Below are 22,051 nucleotides of genomic sequence, written 5' to 3'. Positions count from 1 at the left end.
CCCGTAGGCCCAGTGGGCTTGCCCACCCTGTGGTGTCACTCACGGGCTTTCCATAGACGTCGTATGGGTTACTCATAGAACTCTTAAGCCCATGAACTTAAGTTTGTGCCTCCCCAGGATCGGGATAGCCTTGGGTCGATTGGGGCAGTGGGCCGTATGGGCGGTCCACTGGGCCTGTAATGGGTCGTTACACATACAATGCAAATGGAAGGGCTTTACAATCATACATTGGTTCTATTGCTAGATCCATTGTGCCAATCAGTATAAAGTCATGGCCTGAAGTTCCAGAAACCATAAAACAAAAACTGTGGGAAGAGATTTCGGTAAGTACAAGCTTCAATTTGAATTTACAATCATACTTGCACCCCTATATAATCTGTTTTTGTTGCAGAATGTCTTTGAACTAGCGCCAGAAAGTTAGTATGTTGTGATGAATTCAGCATCTCAGAAGTGGCGAGATTTCAAAAACAAATTGACTAGTAGATTTGTTTGGCCGAACAAAGATAGTCCTGAAAAGTTTATTTCTCCACCAAGTCAGTATCAACTCCCACTAGCGGATTGGAAAGCATTTGTGGATGCGAGACTGGATCCATCATGGGAGGTACTTTAATAATTGATATGTTTCCTCACGAATTTATTAAATTCAATACTTAACTGAGCCAACACAATGATACAGGTTACTCATGAAAAACAAAAACAACGGACCATGCATTGTAAATTTCACCACAGAATGTCTCACAAGGGTTACATCGGCTTGGAGGCTGAATTGGTGTTGCATGTTTTCACTACCACAAGTGTACGGTGTCAAGTTTTAGTACTGGTTAAAGTACAGATATCGATCCCACGAGAAGTGTGTATAAAAATGTATATTAGTGCTCGTAATTAAAATAGTCTCAACTTTATTTAGAAGAATCAAATAAAAGGTTGGTTTGTTTGAAAGAATTAATTGAACACAATGAATTAATTAAATCACCGAATTGAGAAATAATAATGAGAGAAAATATCTAGAGAAATGATTTCACAAAGTTTCCACGATAAATATTCACAGTTGAATTTATATTCCTGAATTCCAATTATTTAATGGCCAAGAACACTTAGGTTATGTTATTCCCCCTTTCCCAAGTGACGAATAACTGTATATATCAACTTCGATTCAAAACGAGTCTTCCCTCTGTTTTTTCGTCCAAAACGGCGTGTCTCTCCCAGATTGACCTAATCGCACCTTATATATCATTCCGAGATGCGGCGGGCGGTGGCAGTGAAAGTGGCGCGGTGGCGCGGGATCTGCTGTGTTTTGTCGTGCATGTGTGCGCGCAGGGGCGCGAGAACTGGCGCGACCACGCGTAAGCCTCTGGTCAGTCGCTGGTATGAGTGCGTGCGCGCATGCGCGTGATGTCGCGCGGTGGCGGGTGATGTTCTGCTCGGGTGACTTGTCATTGCGCGCACGGCTGCGCGTGATGTGGCGCGTTGGCGCGCGCCTCTCTGGTCTTGATTTTGTATGGGTGCGCGCGCCTGCGCGTGAAGTGGCGCGGCCGCGCACACACATCTGTCCAGTGGCGTGCTCGTGGTCGTGCGCTTCTTGGTCCACTTGGCTTCGTGTTCGCTATTTTCTCTATTCCTGAAATGACAACAGAAACAAACCAAAAAAGCATAATTCTGTTCGAAACAGGCATAATTCAAACTGGATTCAAATATAAATTAAGTGCAAATCTTGCACTTATCAAACCCCCCAAACTTGAACTTTTGCTAGTCCCGAGCAAAATAAAATAAAAACAGGAAGTCAATTAATAAGTAATGAAACTCTTAACAGTCATGGATTCGCAAGAAGTGATATTGGCTCAGACCTTATCTATTTTAATGTAATTCATGATTTCCCAAGAGTCACGTGTGTGTGTGATAAGTCAATGTTCGTTTACCCCATTGAGTGCTCAAATAGAGTCATAATGCCCATCCACCTTACAGAATCAAGAAATCCTCTGTTTAGTTCAACTCGCACTTCATCAAAATATAAATTCGCATTCATAGATCACATAGGACTTTATCGGTGATTATTTGGCTCGAAAGATGGTCAACACACGTATGCCAAAGATGAAATCACACAATGAGATGCTCGCAAGCAAGTGATTAAAGTCTATACTCGATGACAATGTTTTTCAGGTATCCATAGGCTTGACTTGAACAACTTTTCTCCACTAGTATATTAGATAAATGTGACAAGGTTAATAGGTCTTGTAGGCTTGTAACGTCAGGCCACGGCTCACGGCTACAATAAAAGGTATGGGATTCAAAATTTGAGAGAAATAATCAAATCTTCATCAATTTCACTCCTTTTCATTCTCTTTTCATTCACCATCCACTTATTGTTTTCTTTTCATTCATATCCTTCATCTCCCATATATTTTCTTTTTCACCACTTTTGATTCATCATTTTCTTTGTTTTTCTTCTTCTTTTCTTTGCCAACTCCTTTTTGCAAACTTTTTTTTTCTTTTCAAGGAGCATTTGAATCATTACAACACCACTGAATTTATTTCTCTCAAAATCAAGTAGGGAATTAAGTGTATAAGCTTCATTTGGTAGTTGCTGTGGGATATAGAATAGATACAAGTGGGGGCTAATTGTATGTCATTGACACACACCACTTGATTTTTTTTAATTTTTTTTTGTAGGCTCAAAATTGGACACTAGGGATATTTCATTTTCGTTTGGTAGGCTCGAAGGCTTAAAATGGCTCCAAAGATCGCCTAAATCATTCCTATGTCACATATTATCCGTATTTCGCCTCGAAAAGTGTTCAAACAAGTCCTAGACTTCCATCAATCCATTAGTCAACTCATACAAACCAATCACATGCAATTTTCAATAAAATGGTAGATGAAATAGTTGCATGAAGAAAAAGTACGCATCTCAATTAACTTGAAGCTCAAAGGGCTACAATTGACAGTAAACAAAGAACACAGGCCCAAGATATTGTGAAAAACTGCCTAGATCATTTCTAAGTCTGCAAAAGTGTCAATCAATGTCATGCAAGATTTACCAAGAATCGAATCTCCCTCATCTATTTAGCATCACAGGGCTGCAACTTGTCTCTAAGCAATGATAGTATCAACAAACACGACAGTGCAGAATAATTGTGACTTCTAAGTTATCATGAACACATATAAACTTCAGGACCATAATTCAATTTTCATCATTGGCCACACATTTTACTTATCCATGACTCTACCTAACAAGTTCTAACATGCAATAAAAAATCAAATTAACTAATACTACGCAATAAATAAAAAAAACTAACTAACAAAGAAATCAAAGCAATTGCATCCCCCCAAACTTAAAGTATGCATTGTCCTCAATGTATAGAAATGAAGAACATGACAACACATACCTCGCTCCCAAGTGTCAGAACTCGGGGCTCGAGTCATCGTTCGAAGCCTCTTCATCATCATCATCCATGGGCTGCGGTGGTGATAGAACTGGTGGTGGGTATTGTGGTGGCCAGTCTGGATGTGGTGGATAGGGAACATCCGCGGGTCCAGTAGGTGGGAAACGCTGGGCAAGCACTGATGTGAAGTCCATCATAAAAGACATGAAGGTACTAGTAGTGTGTCGGTGTTCAGCTTGCTCTTGTCATTATACCCGCATATCCTGTTCCAGTCGGAACATCCTGTCTCGCAAACTGGATCGAGGGATCGATGGTGGTGGTGGTGGATTGCGTGCTCTGGCCCTCTGGTTGTACTCTGCCCTGGCCTCTTGTCATTTTATTTCGTATCCAAAGCGTGAACGGTCTACTTCAATATACTGTGATTGGGCCTTGGCTTTCAAAACCTATTCATCGGCGCCCCATTGCACACCGGCATGAAGACATAAGGCTGGTGATAGTATGTGCACAAGGGAGGCTGACGGTCATGAGTCCCGTATCAGCACGCATGATATAACTGTGAATGAGCTTCCCAAGATCGACGGTTTTCCCAGTCATGATGGCGTAAATCAACGCCACTTTAGCCTTTGTAATTTCAGTCTGATGGGAGGAGGGCATGATCCGTGAAAGAATAAAAGATGCCCAGCGGCGTGGGTCACGGCGTAAATCAGATTTCTTCAGCGTAACCGAGAAGCCCTGATTCAATCTCCACCCTGCACCCTCGATGCATAATGTCTTGATAATCTGATCGTAGTTCACATCCCCAGTGATCAACTCAGTGTACCCGTCATTTTCAAAATCTGGCAGATTGTAGATTGCATTAATGGTGGCCGAATCAAAATAGACGAGTTGCCCTCGCACCAAAACTCCGTATTCCTCATGTTTGATTCTCAAATTCGTATAAAATTCACGGACTACGGATATCACGGCGTCTGGCGGAGACTGTGCTATATCTACCCATCCCCTTCGCACAACTTCCTCAATTATATTACAGTCTAGGTGGCTCATATCTAGCCCTCTTTCATTAATGATAGATCGAGACATGGTGCTCTCATATACCCGAAAGGCTTCCTCGTTCCAAAATTTGTGAGCATCGTAGGAACGAGACGAGGAAGCCCCATCCTTTGATCTTTTTCTCGGCGGCATAGTGTTCAATTTGTGTCCACACCAATAATTAACAAATACAGAGCACAAACCCACCAACAATTGCTTGAAATCTGAAAATTATCCCAAAAATAATAATGTAGAAGAAACGGTACCCTTGAAGACAATAGCTTGAGATGACACCCGGCGGCCGGGGAAGGCGGCGGCGATGACTTGCTGCTGGAAGTGCGGCGGTTGGGTGGAGGGGCGGCGGCTGCTGTGGAAGGCGGCGGTGGTTTGATGATGGAGATGAGTTGTGTGAAGGTTTGATGGTGAAAGAAAGAGTTGGATTGAGTTATGGAGGTGGTGAAGTATGATTTGGAGAGGATTTGTGAGGGTGGCGGCTGTTTGTTGTGGAGAGAGATTTGTGAGTAACAAAATCGAGAGGTAGGGTTTTGCTTTAAAAAAAATCTATACGCTGCGCGCGCGGTCGCGCGAGAAGTGGCGCGACCGCGCGCAGGTTTCTGTCATCTGCGACTAAGTATGCGCGCGCGGTCGCGCGTGAACTCGCGCTGGGGCGCGCGGGTTTCTGTCCCTTGCCTCTGATAATTAGCGCGCTGCCGCGCGAGATGTTGCGCGATGGCGCACCAGCTGCTGTGCTTGCTCTTGGTTCTGGGCGCGCGGCAGCGCGAGAATTCGCGCTGGGGCGCGCATGCATCTGTATTTTCACACATTTTTTTTAATAAATAACCTGCAAAAATAAAACGATTCAGATTAATATTAAAATCGAGAATATTAAAAATATTAACTACGAAATTGAAATGAAATAATGAAGCAGAGCGAATGCGAAAATAAATAAATGCGGGTTGCCTCCCACACAGCGCTTGGTTTAACGTCATCAGCCCGACTATCAGTCCTGCTCAATTGGGTTCACCCAGACTAAGATTGTCAATATTCCTCACTTCAGTTCCATAGTATGCCTTAACCCGCTGTCCATTGACCTTGAAAGTTCGTCCATCAATGCACTTCAACTCGATAGCCCATGAGGATATACTGTTTCCACTACAAATGGCCCTGACCAACGTGATTTCAGTTTACCAGGAAACAATTTCAGACGAGAGTTGAATAGAAGGACTTGTTGTCCTGGTTTGAGCTCCCTTCGGACAATGATTTTGTCATGCCACTTCTTAGTTTGCTCTTTGTAGATTTTGGCATTTTCATATGCGTCATTTCGGAATTCATCCATCTCACTTAACTGCAGTTTTCTGACATCGCCAGAAGCTTTTAGGTCGAATTTCAACTTTTTAACTGCCCAAAATGCTCGGTGCTTCAGTTTTAGTGGCAAGTGGCATGCTTTCCCAAAAATTAGCCTATAGGGAGACATCCCAATAGGCGTCTTGAATGCGGTCCGATAAGCCCATAATGCATCATCCAACTTCGTAGCCCAATCCCTCCGGTTGGTGTTGACAGTCTTTTCCAGAATTTACTTAATTTTCCGGTTGGATACTTCAGCTTGGCCATTCGATTGAGGGTAATATGCTAGTGCCACTTTGTGCTTCACACTGTATTTAGCCAAAAGTGAGTTGAAAATTCTATTGCAAAAATACGTACCTTCATCACTTATGATGGCTCTCGGTGTTCCAAATCTGGTGAAGATGTTCTTATGCACAAATTTCGCTACAACATGAGAGTCATTAGTACTGGTGGCGATTGCTTCCACCCATTTCGGACACATAATCAACAGCTAACAGAATATAAGAGTTACCAAAAGACGGGGGAAAGGGTCCCATGAAATCTATACCCCAAACGTCAAAAAGTTACACTTCCAAAACATTTGTCAGTGGTAATTCGTGACGCCTAGAGATGTTTCCTAACCTCTGGCATCTATCACATGATTTTACTAAGGTATAAATATCTTTAAACAAACTTGGCCAATAGAAACCAGATTGCAATACTTTATCTGCTGTTCGTGACGCTCCAAAGTGTCCACCATATGGTGAAGAATGACACTTCTCCAAAATTTGTTGGGCTTCGAGACCCTCCACGCATCTCCTAATCACTTGGTCAGCACATCTCTTGTACACAAATGGGTCATCCCAATAATAAAACTTGATATCATGGACAAACTTCTTCTTCTGATGATAGATCAGATATGGAGAAAGGTACCACAGGACAAAAAATTTGAAATATCAGCAAACCAAGGAATTACAGTGTTTACCTCAAAGAGTTGCTCATTCGGAAAAGTTTCCTGTATAGCTCCCTCTTCTTTCTTCTCCTCCAACTCAAGCCTCGACAAATGATCAGCTACCTGATTCTCACTACCTTTTTTATCCTTGACCTCAAAGTCAAATTCTTGTAATAGCAAAATCCACCTTATCAAGCGTGGTTTTGCATCTTTCTTGGCGAAAAGGTAGCGAATAGCTGCATGGTCAGTGAAAACGATTACCTTTGTGCCAATCAGATAAGGCCTGAATTTGTCGAAAGCAAATACTACTGCCAACATCTCCTTCTCGGTCGTAGTGTAATTCTGTTGAGCAGCATCCATCGTACGACTTGCGTAGTAAATCGCCCTAAACATCTTGTCCCTTCTTTGGCCTAAGACAGCGCCCACTGCATAATCACTTGCATCACACATTAGCTCAAAGGGCTCCTTCCAATCCGGCACTATCATGATCGGTGCGGTCACCAATGCCATTTTGATCTTCTCAAATGCCTGCAAACAATCATCATCAAATATAAAAGTCGATTCCTTTTCAAGTAAATTACATAGGGGTTTAGTGATCTTAGAAAAATCTTTAATAAATCTACGATAAAACCCCGCATGTCCGAGAAAGCTCCTTATTCCTTTGATGTTCTTTGGTGGGGGGAGTTTTTCGATTGCAACGACTTTAGCTCGGTCCACCTCTAATCCCCTGGACGACACTTTATGCCCAAGAACAATACCCTCTTGGACCATAAAGTGATACTTCTCCCAATTAAGAACTAAGTTCTTATCCTGGCATCTCTGTAAACAAGGGATAGGTTATGTAAACAATGATCAAACGACGAATCAAATACCGAAAAGTCGTCCATGAAGACTTCCATAATTTCCTCCACCATATCTGCGAAAATGGCCATCATGCACCTCTGGAAAGTGGCAGGTGCATTACATAGCCCAAACGGCATTCTCCGAAAAGCAAACGTGCCATAGGGACACATGAAAGTAGTCTTCTCCTGATCTTCTGGCGCTATAGCAATTTGGTTATAACCTGAATAACCATCTAAAAAACAATAATGACAATAGCCAGCAAGTCTATCAAACATTTGATCAATAAAAGGCAGTGGAAAATGATCTTTACGTGTGGCATTGTTTAACTTTCGATAATCAATACATACTCGCCAGCCAGTTACTGTACGAGTAGATATCAGTTCGTCATTTTTGTTTTTCACCATAGTTATTCCACCTTTTTTTGGTACAACTTGTACATGAGACACCCAATTACTATCAGAAATGGCATAAATCACACCAGCATTTAGTAATTTCAGTACCTCGTTTTTCACAACCTCTTTCATTGCTGGGTTCAACCTCCTCTGGTGATCCACATAAGGAGTATATGACTCCTCCATCAAAATTTTATGCATGCATATAGTGGAGCTAATTCCCCTAATATCAGAAATCGACCATCCTAAAGCAGCTTTAAATTTCCTCAATACTCTCAATAATTTATCTTTTTCAGTACAAGTAAGAGAGAAAGAGATGATTACCGGATATGTCGACTTTCACCTAAAAATGCATAACAAAGGTGGCTTGGTAGTTCCTTTAAGTCAGGAGAAGGTGCTTTTACCTCAATTTTCTCATTTACATTCAAATCTTCAGGCATTGCATCTTTTCTCCTTTCTTTCTTTGATCCATCAAGAGCCACGAGTTGCTCTTTCACTTCCCAGTCGTCTTCATCGGCAGTTCCTGCAGCACCTATCAAACAGCTCTCCAGGGGATCCCTAGTTTCTGCACAATCAAGAGACATACATGAGTCTAAAATATCAATGCCTTTACAAGTGCTTACCTCATTTGACTCCTTCATGGCGTGATAGATATTAAAAATGACAGCTTCTCCTCCAACTCTCAGGGTGAGTTCACCCTTGTGCACGTCTATCAAAGCCCTTCCAGTTGCCAGAAACGGTCTCCCAAAGATTAGTGGAGCATCATGATTCTCTTCCATATCTAAAATCACAAAATCAGCAGGAAAAATATATTTATCCACTTTTACCCACACATCTTCGACGATCCCACGTGGATACGTGAGACTTCTGTCTGCAAGCTGCAAGGTAATCGTGGTTGGTTTAACCTCTCCAAGCTCCAATTCCCTGTAAATAGAAAATGACATCAAATTAATACTCGCTCCTAAATCACATAAGACTTTACTGCATTTAGAACCACCAATAAAGCAAGGAATAGTAAAACTCCCTGGATCTTTTAATTTCTGTGGTAGCTTCTTCTGCAATATGGCGCTACACTCTTTAGTAAGGTTCACAGTTTCAAACTCCTGTAGCTTCCTCTTCTTAGACATCACATCTTTAATAAACTTTGCATAATTCGGCATTTGCTCCAAAGCATCAGCAAATGGTATGTTGATGTGTATCTTCTTAAAAATCTCCAAGAATTTTGCAAACTGATCATCCAATTTCTTCTTTTTGAATCTCTGAGGGTATGGTAGGGTCGGCTTATATATTGGAGGTCGTTCTACTTCAACTTCTGTCTTGGATTCATTAGTTTTCCCTTCTTCAACTATCTTTTCACTTTCCACCCTCTCTTTAGGAGTTTGTACCTCTAACTCCTTTCCACTCCTCAAACTGACTGCCTTGCACTGTTCTTTAGGGTTAACCTCGGTGTTACTAGGAAATTGACCCCTATTCTGATCTCTCAATGCGGTAGCCAACTGTCCAATTTGAGTTTCCAATGATTTCATTGTGGCATCCATATTTCCCATGTGAGTCTCCATATTGTCAAGGCGAGATTCAGTCCGTGCCATCCTCTTGCCGGACTCAGCAACAAATGTTCCTACTAAATCTTCAAACGAAGGTTTTCCCTCTCCCTTTGATGTATTGAACCCGGTGGAGGATTCAACACATTTTTGTTATTTGCATAAGAAAAATTTTCATGATTTCTTAATCCTGGGTGATAAGTATTAGGGGGAGGGTTACCTCGATATCCTCCAAATCCTCCAAAATTTCTGTTGTTGACGTACTGAGCTTCTTCAAGAATAGATTGTTCTTCAGCAACAGTCGATGGACTCTCAGTTTCTGATATGCTCACTTTGTTCATAGCTCCAAGTTGTGTGGTCAGTGCTGATACCTGTACAGTGAGTGACGTAATAGGATCCACAGCATAAACTCCAGCTGTCCTTTTTACTCCTGCCCTTTCAGATGGCCACTGGTAGCTATTTATTGTCATATGTTCAAGCAAGTCATAAGCTTGCTCGGGAGATTTAGCAAAGATCGTGCCACCAGCTGCAGCATCCACTGTTCCTCTTGTTTGCCCATTTAGACCGTTGTAGAATAACTCAATCTGCACCCAGTCTTCGAAGCCATGGTTTGGGCACTTTCTTAACAGCTCCTTGTATCTTTCCCATGCCTCATACAGTTGCTCGAACTCAGTCTGCCTGAACGTGCTAATCTCAATTTTCAACTGTGCAGACTTTTCAGGGGGAAAGTATTTTGCCAGAAATTTTGTCGCCAGCTCCTGCCATGTCGTAATACTTCCCAAGGGAAGTGATTGGAGCCATCCTCTAGCTTGATCCCTAAGAGAAAACGGAAACAAACGCAGTCTAATAATATCATCAGGAACATTATTAATCTTTACCGTATCCATTATCTCCAAGAAGGTCCTCAGGTGAACGTGAGGATCAGATGTGGTTGTTCCAGCAAACTGGTTTTGCTGAACCATATTGATTAGAGCGGGCTTCAATTCAAAATTATTGTCTTTGATTGTCCCTCTTGCAATACCAGAGTAATGATTGTTGATCACTGGTCGGAAGTGATCTCTTATAGGAATCGCATCTGGCTGGGCGTGTCTGTCATTCTCTCTGTTCTCAGTCAATGCTTGGATCTCTTCTCTTCTTGCTTTTCTTAATCTTCTCGCAGTTCTTTCGATCTCCGGATCAAAAATAAGCAAGTCAGGGCTTTGTGATCTTAACATACACCGTCAAGCAGAAAAAATGAAAAACTCAATCAATATAAAATAAAATAAAAGTAAAGGCTCTAAATTAAAATCTAGACTAATTGGTAACAATACTGATATAAATTCAAATTTTAAACTCCCTGGCAACGGCGCCAAAAACTTGTTGCGTGCTTTCACTACCGCAAGTGTACGGTGTCAAGTTTTAGTATTGGTTAAAGTACAGATATCGATCCCACGAGGAGTGTGTATAAAAATGTATATCAGTGCTCGTAATTAAAATAGTCTCAACTTTATTTAGAAGAATCAAATAAAAGGTTGGTTTGTTTGAAAGAATTAATTGAACACAATGAATTAATTAAATCACCGAATTGAGAAATAATAATGAGAGAAAATATCTAGAGAAATGATTTCACAAAGTTTCCATGATAAATATTCACAGTTGAATTTATATTCCTGAATTTCAATTATTTAATGGCCAAGAACACTTAGGTTATGTTATTCCCCCTTTCCCAAGTGACGAATAACTGTATATATCAACTTCGATTCAATTATTCCTAATGCGAATCTAAGTCTCGTAGATAAATGCAAACAATATTCTTACTCAGACTCGCTAAAGTTATACGTCTTCCGAACGATATAAACATTTAACGATGTGTTCTAATGATCTATAATCCTAGTCCCTCTCCCGAGTTGTAGAATTAATCAAACAACAAACAATTTATGGCCAGTAAATTGCAGTGCAATAAACACAGAGAAACACAAGTAAACATGAAATGGAATTCAATCTTATAAAATAACCATGCCAAATAATCATGTCCACAAAGCTACATCATTCTCTAGAATGGTATATAAGTTCATCACCAAATCGAAATAAAAACGATGCATATTCAAAGTTTTAGACATTGACATATGAGAAAATAAAAATGCAAAAGACAGATAACAAATCCGAAGTGTCATCTCTGTCCCCAGATTTGTCGCTCTTCGTCTTTGTAATCGATCTTCGCGTGTCGTGTCGTCGTCTCGCCTTCGCTCCGAGTCTTCCCTCTGTTTTTCGTCCAAAACGGCGTGTCTCTCCCAGATTGACCTAATCGAACCTTATATATCATTCCGAGATGCAGCGCGCGCGCGGTGGCGCGTGATCTGCTGTGTTTGGCCGTGCATGTGTGCGAGCGGGGGCGCGAGAACTGGCGCGACTGCGCGTAAGCCTCTGGTCAGTCGCTGGTATGAGTGCGCGCGCGCATGCGCGTGATGTTGTGCGGTGGCGCGCGATGTTCTGCTCGGGTGACTTGTCATTGCGCACGTGGCTGATCGTGATGTGGCGCGTTGGCGCGCGCCTCTCTGGTCTGGCTTTTGTTTGGGTGCGCGCGCGCCTGCGCGTGAAGTGGCGCGGCCGCGCGCACACATCTGTCCGGTGGCGTGCTCGTGGTCGTGCGCTTCTTGGTCCACTTGGCTTCGTGTTCGCTATTTTCTCCATTCCTGAAATGACAACAGAAACAAACCAAAAACGCATAATTCTGTTCGAAACAAGCATAATTCAAACTGGATTCGAATGTAAATTAAGTGCAAATCTTGCACTTATCAATTGGTAAGAAACAGAGCAATATATTTGTAATTTTTAGCATGTTCTTCATGTTATTAAACATATGAGTTTTGAAATTGTAGCGGAACAAAAAATTGGTTGCTGAAGATGAGGAAGTTTATAGATCTGTGCTTTGGCGTAATGCTCGAGAAGACAAATCTGGCAACATAACATGTTCGGAGACATCAGAAGTTGCTGAAAAAATTGTAAATTTTTAGTTTTATTCAATCGTCATATTTCCTAGATAAATAACACTGTAGATTGTGAATTGATTTGTCATGTCTCCATTGTAGGATGAATTGTTGGAAAAGAAAGGCAAAGGAGAGTTCAAATCTTATGGAATGAATGACGTGTTAACCGCTGCCTTAGGAAGCCAAGAATACTTTAAAACTCCAAGAAAGAAGAGAGAAACAATCTCAAGTATACTTTAAAACTCCAAGAAAGAAGAGAGAAACAACCTCAAAAGTTGTGATTGAAAATGTAAAAGCACAATCGGAGGAGACTAAAAGTTTGAAAGCTGAATTGGAGATGCTGAGGTCTCAACTTCTTGTTGTGATTCCATTAATCAATGATCGATCTTCTGAGACTGTAGCATTAAACAAGTTCTCAAGAGTGAAAGACTCAAAAAAATTGTCAGATGATGTGCAAGAAATTTATGATTGCGGCACTTCAAATACGAAAGTTGTATGTCTCTGAATTTTGATGTCAATTAAATTCTATTCACCTCCATATAAAAATATATCATGTCTTTTTGTTCTTGAAAGGGGAAAAAATGTCACATGGCTGTAAAAGAATGCGAAAACGTGGTGGCTTATGGCACAATAATATCAGAAGGAGGTCCAAATGTTACGATTCACCATGTTCCACTTGGGGAAGAGAACTTCAAGGTATCTATTGATGTTGTCTTAGATGGAAAATCACAGCTTCCGATCCCAATTAAGTTTGGACCAACAATCATCAATGATGTTGTTGGAGTCATTGTTGGTTGGCCTAAAGAGTTGGTTAATTTTCCAACGACAAATGTACTTTCGGTTATCATTTGACTTTGTGTTTGCAACTGTCAGATATGTTGCTCGAACAATGTTTTATTTTAAAATACTTGTATGAATAATATTTTAAATTGTAGAGGAAGGGGCAACCTCAATCATTTTGTGCTTGCGGATGTTCCTGGTCTGAGCGACAATTTCAAAGAAATTGATAAAATATTACCCATGTCGTGCAAGTATGTCTACTCTCATGTTGTTCGATTGCTGAATGAATCGGATACCATATGCATTGATTTTGAGGACGCTATGTTTGGGCGTCCTAAAAGCATAGGGTTGCTGAGAGAAGATATCGTACGCTTTATGGAGATGAGGGAGATAGGTGCCAGACAAATTTTAGTTTACATGGGGTATATATAATGTCTAACTTACAATATTTGTTCATTTATATAATATTTTTTGTGGTACTTGTTCATATTTTGAACATTTTCTAAACGATATATTTGTGCATCTATATCATGCAGTCACCTCTACAAAGATTTGAAGAAACAAGACAAGGCTGATTATTTTTCGTTTGTGGATCCCGGTAATATACCTACATGCCCGATTGGCACAGATGGCCGTGACTTATCACAACATATTGCTGACCAGTTGGAAGCAGTGTGTAGAGATATCATCTGCCTCATCCCATACAACACTGGGTAAGAAACTTACGTAAATGGAAATACGATCGTTGGGCTCCCTCTAGAGACTTCTCACGTAAACAGGTTCCCTCTAGGGCCTTCTCCCTCACGATATTCTCAATAATCATATATCATATCCTCTTTATTACAGTAAATTCACATATTTGAAAATATATTTCATTTTCTTTTTAATCATAAAATATCGTGTCCTTTCCATATTTGAAATATAGCATCTTTAATAGTAAAAATTGCACAGCTTCACCATAAATCATAATATCTCATGTTTTCATCATAAATGTTTTAAAATATCATTTAGCACGCGTTATGATTCTTCGGGACACTGTCAAACTCTTCGTACCGAGACGCAAAATGACCATTTTACCCTTGGACTCAAAAATTCTCGATTTTGGCTTTTCTTACTTTTATTGACTCAAACTTATCCCAAATAATCGTATATAAATTTTTCCTCTAATATTTTTCTTAGACATCAACCCGAGCCTTTTGATTTAATAACTTAATGACTAAACCATGAAGCGTTTTTAACCCGAATAAATTCAAAACTTTAATATTTTCTTCCGAAACTTCAAACATAAACTTTTTAAACCAAAACTACCCTCGTGAACCATGAATCGACCCTCGTGGGCCATGGTCCGAACCTTTTTCTCCTAAACCATAAGTTCGAACCCTTGCTCGTTTGCACCGAGCCAACCCCCGATTCCCTCTAGCCATGGCTGATCCACCTTGGCCCAGTCCCTGACCATACCCCCTAGGGACCCTACTGACCACGCCTATCCAAGCTGACCAGCCCCTGGCCCATGCAACAACCATTTGCGCACATGAACAAGAGCCGCGGCCGCCTCCTCGCTTAATTAGGATCTTATCTAGACTAGGACTCTTCCATCTACTAAATCACCGACCCTCTCGCACCCTAGCCATCCCTGGACCATGTTCCAACCCTTGCTCTCTATCCTAAGCAATCGTCGAACCTCCTGCCGATGTGCGAAGCCAGCTCGGCGCACTGTTGAAGCAAGAATTTTGACGTATGACAAAAACAAGACAATACTGCGGTTCATATATGTGACATATAACAGTTCAACCGTCTAGCTCAAATTATGGTATATCTTTCTAACCGGCCAAAGCTAAAAGGAGTTTCAACCGCTTATAAGAACCGGATCATTTAAAGGACCATTTATTAATCAAAGACATTCTCTGACCGGTTTAATGCATTCAAAGTATTACACCATCTTGAAGTCTACGTATATACATCTGGTCCAAGATTGATCTGCATTTATGATCATATCCAAAAGAAGAGATACCAAGTGTAAACTGCATGTTCTGATGCTTAATACAGTTTCTATAAAAGGAACTCCTCAGGAAAAGTGCTTCAGAACGGTGCTGAGCAAAAGGAAAATTAAATGCGCTCAATAAAGAACATTTAATGCTCATAAAGACGATAGTGACTCATTTGTTCAGAGAATCAAGTTAACGTTGCTATGTCCTTCCCGAACGTTAAAGAAATCGTGTATATTAACGGAAGAGTGTGCCAAGCAGAAGTCAGTTCTTTTCAGCTCACAATTGAATCACAACAGCTTGCTTGCATACTTGAAAAGATCTCCGAGCACTCTTAAAGTTCATATACCTCATCGCTCAATCAGAACGCACAAAAACAGAAATTCAGTTGATCATTTTTATGATCATTTTCGTGGTACTCACACCAAACATTTGTTTTCATCAGTAACTTGTTGGTTATTTGATCAAGTCTTGTTATCTGGTGAACTGAGGGTTCTTAATATCCAGAATTGTAAAGTGATCACTAAGAGTTCCAATACAGACAGTGTGATAAGTCATGATTGGAATGGATTGTTGCAAATACGTTGTAAAGCCAAAATCTTTTAGTGGAATCCTTCCTGGAAAAGGAGGAAGGGGTGACGTAGGAGTATTAAATCTCCAAACATCCAAAAAATTCTTGTGTTATTTACTTATCGCAAGCTCTTACCTTTTTAACTGCAACTTGTTAAGTCTGCTTAAAGTGTTTGAACCGTCATTGGAAATTGTGAACCGTTTTCCGCACTCATCAATGGTTCAACTTTCCAACTGTTTGAGAAAGAATTTTCAACTACCTAAAAATGTTTGAAGAAAAACTTATGTTAGATAAGAAAATTTAAAAGAATTAATTAACCCGCCCCTCTAAACTCTTTCCCGATCCTAACACGCACTCATGGGAGGAGTCCTAGCCCTATTGGACTCCTCCTCGGCTGCTGTCAATGATTCCTAGCCATGCTCTAGGACTCTTCCTAACATCAAGCCACGTCTAGCACGACCCTTGCCCAAGCCTAGGTCGAATCGCATGCCCTCCTTCCCCTAGCCGAACCCTTACATGCCAAAATTCCATGAATACCCTAGGACTCCCTTCTTGTTCCAGTGTAGCCCTCGTGTTGTCCCTTAAACGACACATTTTCCTAGCCCTTTAATATCTTATATTGGCAGCATCACCTTGAGAATCATAACACGACTTATACAAGCATAAAAGCATCAAAACTTTGAAAATATTTGTCAATACGTTAAGCGACTTTTACTCAATTATTTTTCATGCTAAAATAAACAAAAAAATGAATAATATTGTTTGATTGATGCGTCAAATGCGTTTATAAACGTTCTTTTGTGTTTTAGAACGCTCGAATATACAATAGTTAGCGTGGGCCGCGGAGAAGGACGAACGGACGACGACGAATCCTTGCTTTCTCCTCCTCAAGTATTCGAAATATGGTGTGTGAAGTGTGTGAAGTGGACGGCTGAATGGCTCTCAAAAAGACCTTGGATTTCTTTTATATATATATATATATATATATATATATATATATATATATATATATATATATATATATAGGCTCAATTGCTCATAAACTCAAATGCCCAAAATCTAAGCACATTAACATGAAAATTTATATATATATATATATATATTATATATATATATAAATTTTCATGTTAATGTGCTTAGATTTTGGGCATTGATTTTGGGCATTTGAGTTTAATATATATATAAATTTTCATGTTAATGTGCTTAGATTTTGGGCATTTGAGTTTATGAGCAATTGAGCCTACTAATCTTAGGTGATTTTTTAATGTCCCTTGTTTGCTCAAAGCCGGCTTCCCGGATAAAATCGAGCTCGTCTCGTAAAATAATTGAACTATATCATTTTTAGAAAAAATGTAATCATATTAATAAGCCTTTAAAATATTTATTTTATCTTGGTCGTCCCCGTTCTCCATTCTCCAGCATATTATCGAATATTCGGGTAAAATCTACAGTTTTCATAAAAGCATGCAATTAGACCCATAACCATATAATATGCATCATGTAAGCATTTAAAATTAATTAAATAAAAAAATTAAGCAATTTAATTCATCTGCATGCATGTGATTTACGTTATTTGAATTTTGGACGTTAAAAATAGTATCTAATTCGAGTCTATTAATACTTGATTTTACTCCCTAAATACTAAAATTCAATTAATTTTTTATGTCAAAATATATAGTTTGAAGTTAATATTGAGTGTCATTTGATGATGGCATTCGTGAAGTAAAAATGTGATGGCTAAATTAATACAAATAATACATAATCCGAGTCCAGAAATACTTGATTTTACCCATTTTACCAATTTAAGTGTCATATTTTAACTTCACAAATGACAAATCAAAAGTCACTCAATATTTCTTGAACTGTATTTTTTTATATCCCAAAATAAACAAAAATGAGTTTTAAAAAGGTAAAATCAAATATATGTGAAATCGAATTAGGTACTATTTGTATCAATTTATGTATCACATTTTAATTCACAAATCTCATCATCAAGTGTCACTCAATATTAACTTCAAACTATATATTTTGACATCCTCAAATAATTAAATTTGAGAATTTAAAGGGTAAAATCAAGTATTTGCGGGCTCAAATTATGTATTATTTTTATTAATTTAGGTGTCACATTTTTATTTTACGAATGTCATCATTAACGCCACTCAATATTAACTTCAAACTATATTTTGACATCCTCAAATAATTGAATATAAGTATTTAGAGAGTAAAATCAAGTATTTGCAGATTCGAATTAGATATTCTTTGTATCAATTTAAATATCACATTTTAACTTAACAAATGACATTTCAAAATTCATTCAATATTACTTGAAACTATATTTTTTTACATCCCAAAATAATCAAAATTAAGTTTTAAAAGGATAAAATCAAGTATATATGAGATAGAATTACATACTGTTTGTACCAATTTAGGTATTACATCTTTAACTCACAAATCTCATCATCAAAGGTCACTTAATATTATCTTCAAAGTATATATTTTGACATCCTCAAATAATCTAATTTGAGTATTTAAAAGGTAAAATCAAGTATTTGTGGACTCGAATTATGTTTTACATGTATTAATTTAGGTACCACTTTTTACTTCACGAATATCATCATCAATGCCCCTTAATATAAACTTTAAATTATATTTTGATTTCCCCAAATAATTGGATATGAGTATTTATGGAATAAAATCAAGTATTTGTATACTATAATTAGATACTATTAGTACCAATTTATGTATCACATTTAAACTTCATAAATGAAACCATCAAAAGCCACCCAATAATATTTGAAACTCAAGCATTTTCTTATACATTTGAAGTAATCAAATAGTCAAATCAAAGATCTGGAACCCCAAAATAGGTACATTATCGGTCAAAATAAGTACGTTTTCTAATTCCATGATGAGTGAGAAACTGTGTTTTTTTCAAAAATTAGATGACATGAATAAGTCATCTTAATGCATTTTCAATAATAAAAAAAAGGCCATTAATAACTGAATTTATGGTGATCACTCGAAAATCCAGTATTTTCTTACTCATTTCGAGTATTCAAAGAGGCAAATCTAACCATCTGAAACTACAAAATAGATACTTTGTAGGTCAAAATAAATACTTAATCTTATTTCATGATGAGCGATAAACTATGTTTTTTTTAAAATAAAATAAAATGAATAAGTCATCCTAATGGATTTTTCATGAAAAAAGCAACGATGACTCAATTAGTAGTGATTAAGAGAAAATATATTATTTTTTTAATACATTTTGAGTATTCAAATAGCGAAATCAAAAATCCAAAACCCCATAATATGTACTAGGCAAAAACTTGTGTGAGACGGTCTCACGGGTCGTATTTGTGAGAAGGATCTCTAATTTGGGTCACCCATAAAAAAGTATTACTTTTTATGGTGAGAGTATTACTTTTTATTTTGAATATGGGTAGAGTTAACTCGTCTCACAGATTATAACCCGTGAGACGGTCTCACATGAAACTCACTCTATATACTAATTTGGTAGATAGAGAAAACACAATTATTTTGGTGGGTAAAATTATATGTTTATTTAAATAATAAAAAGGCAAAAAAATTTAAAATTTTCTTTTGTAGGGAATTAAAATTAAGTTTGTAGTATTGTCAGTTATTGATTTGTAAAACAAATTTATCTAGGCACTGAATCTTAAATTAAAAACACACAAAAGTATTTTTTTTTCAAATTTACCCTTCTATATTCAATTCCATTTAAATGGGTTTTATAGGTTCACAAAAGAATGTGCAAATTCACTACAAATAAGCCTACAAAAGCCTATGCCCTGTTTTATAGTCGCTAACACGTGAATACACATTTCTAGTTAATGAACATTATTTGAAAATTATGTCACAAAGGAAATTAAATTATTTGAATTATATATTTCATATACAATGGTAAATCTTACTAAAACTCTATAATATTTTAGTATTCATAACAAGTATGGACATCCTCGGACACTATTAGAAATAGTACTGATCATATCGAATTTTATTGTTTAAAAACAAAACGTGTTGTTATGATTTTTATATAATGTGCATAATAAAGTTATCAAACTAAAGCATAACATATGCGAGTGAGTTTCACTAAATTATGGTGGCCGAGTCGTATGATTCTAAAATACCACGCAATCTAGGGCTTGCTCGACGCGGTGCAGGCAGTCAAGATCTCGACATGTGTCAATTTTCGACACATGTGTAAGGAATGTCGATTATCTAGACTCGTGATTTCTCTTTTTCCTTTCTTATTTTCCGAAATTTGTTTTTAATTTGTGAGATACGACGTTACGATTATAGCGATTAATATTGTATTCGTTCTTTATATAAAGCGGTATGATTTTCATTATATGGTGTCGAGGAAACTCTCTCATCCGATAAAAAATCGCAAACCCTCGCATGAAAATTTCGCTCTTGTTCCTCGATCTCGGAAAAGGTTCATACGACCTCGCATGAAAATTTGGATATGCTAATTCTAATCGAGGTTCCAAGAACCATCGTCTTCTCCGAATGTGAAAAATATACCCAAAAATAGAGAATGGAATTGTTCTAAACAAAGATCGAGGTATCATTTCACAAATTTTTTTCCTAAATTTTATTTTATGTGGGAAAATCTTTAATTTAATTTTACTTATTATTTAATATGCTACGTTTAAATGTATTTATTTAATTTGAATAATTATGGTTTCATATCTGTTTTCCTTACAAAAACATCAATATATAATAGATCTAGACAAAAACTTAATGTGAGACAGTCTCACAGGTCGTATTTTGTGAGACAGATCTCTTATTTGGGTAATTAATGAAAAATATTACTTTTTATGCTAAGAGAATTACTTTTTACTGTGAATATCGGTAGGATTGACCCGTCTCACATATAAAGATTCGTGAGACCTGTCTCACAAAAGACCTACTCATAGATCTAACATCATGTTAGGATGCTCGATTGTGCTCTGTGAAAATCATTTTAACTCTTCGTCGCGCATCACGTTTCCTACCAGGTTACGTATAATTAATTAAACACCATCCTAAAATCCTAATAAATCATGAATTATATAGTTTTATACGTTTAGCATAAAAAGTATTACTTTTTTATGTGTGACCCAAATAAGAGATCCGTCTCACAGATACGACCCGTAAGACCGTCTCACACAAGTTTTTGCCTAATTTTTAAAAAGAAACATTTAATTGTCAAGTCTATATTTAAGCAATCATGTAAAATCCGCGGGTTCTCACATCATAAATAAGAGTAAGTTTAATGTGAGATGAGTCGATTCATATTTGAAAGAAAAGTAATACTTTTGACATAAAAAATAATATTTTTGTCGTGAGTTTAAGATATTCGTCTCCTAAAATTAACAAGATGGTCTCAGAGAGTATTTCTTAAAAAAAAATTAAAAAAATCTCGTTGTATCAATTCATTTTTCCTTTTCCAAAAAGAAAATCCAGCTATATTAAAGCAACCAAAATCTCCTCTTTGACCAGAATGAGAAACTTTGCTTTAAATTTAAATAATACATAATCTTAACCCAATAATTTTAACAAGACAATTAATTTATTAAATTTTCCATAGGATTTTGTACTTTTTTCATCAAATCTTCCACAAAATCCCCACTGATTCATAAATTTTAATGTATTCCATTTTGGAAAAAAAAAACACCATATTTTGTTTATTTAAGAATTAATCCTGAGGAAGCAAATTGTATTAGTCGGACTTAACATTACATAAACTTTAGGAAATAAAAAATAAAATAATAGTAATTTCCAAGCTTATTTTCCAACTGTTCTTTTATATATATATATATATATATATATATATATATATATATATATATATCATTCACATCTAATAAAATAAATTATATCACCATTTTTTAAATTGAAATTTCTATATTCCTGGATTAAATCTAATCAAGTATATAACATAATCGTAATTTTTTATACTCTTTTTTTTTAAGAAAAAAACTAGTATGTTGGCCCATAGCGGCAATCTGCAAAATACAGAATTAAATTATATATTTTTTGTAATATAAGCTGCAATAAATTACCTTAATATAATTGTACCTAAAAATTTATGGAAGGTGGTAAATCTGACAAGAACTGCTTGTAATAAATATTAACAAATTTCATCGGATTTTTTAAATTTACCAGTGTTACTGTGTGAAACAATTGACCGAAACAAAAAGCCAAACAGCTTCAACTCTATATAAAGCCAAGCCAAGCCAAGCACAACCCCAAACACCCCAGAAATCAAGAAACAGTGAAA

At 37.5% G+C, this 22,051-nt stretch overlaps 1 long non-coding RNA gene across 1 annotated transcript; it reads left to right on the top strand.

Moving 5' to 3' along the window:
* The first annotated feature begins 273 nt into the window (after positions 1–273).
* LOC140831831 (uncharacterized) lies at positions 274–12,435 on the top strand. Its single transcript, XR_012117966.1, has 4 exons — positions 274–323; positions 392–601; positions 677–769; positions 12,319–12,435. It is a non-coding gene; the product is annotated as an uncharacterized lncRNA (long non-coding RNA).
* Positions 12,436–22,051: the final 9,616 nt, after the last annotated feature.

The sequence above is a fragment of the Primulina eburnea genome, chromosome 5, assembly GCF_022965805.1.
Source record: "Primulina eburnea isolate SZY01 chromosome 5, ASM2296580v1, whole genome shotgun sequence".
In the NCBI taxonomy this organism is placed as follows: Eukaryota; Viridiplantae; Streptophyta; class Magnoliopsida; order Lamiales; family Gesneriaceae; genus Primulina; species Primulina eburnea.
The sequence above is the reverse complement of the archived record's forward strand: the minus strand, read 5'-3'. Positions and strand labels throughout refer to the sequence as shown.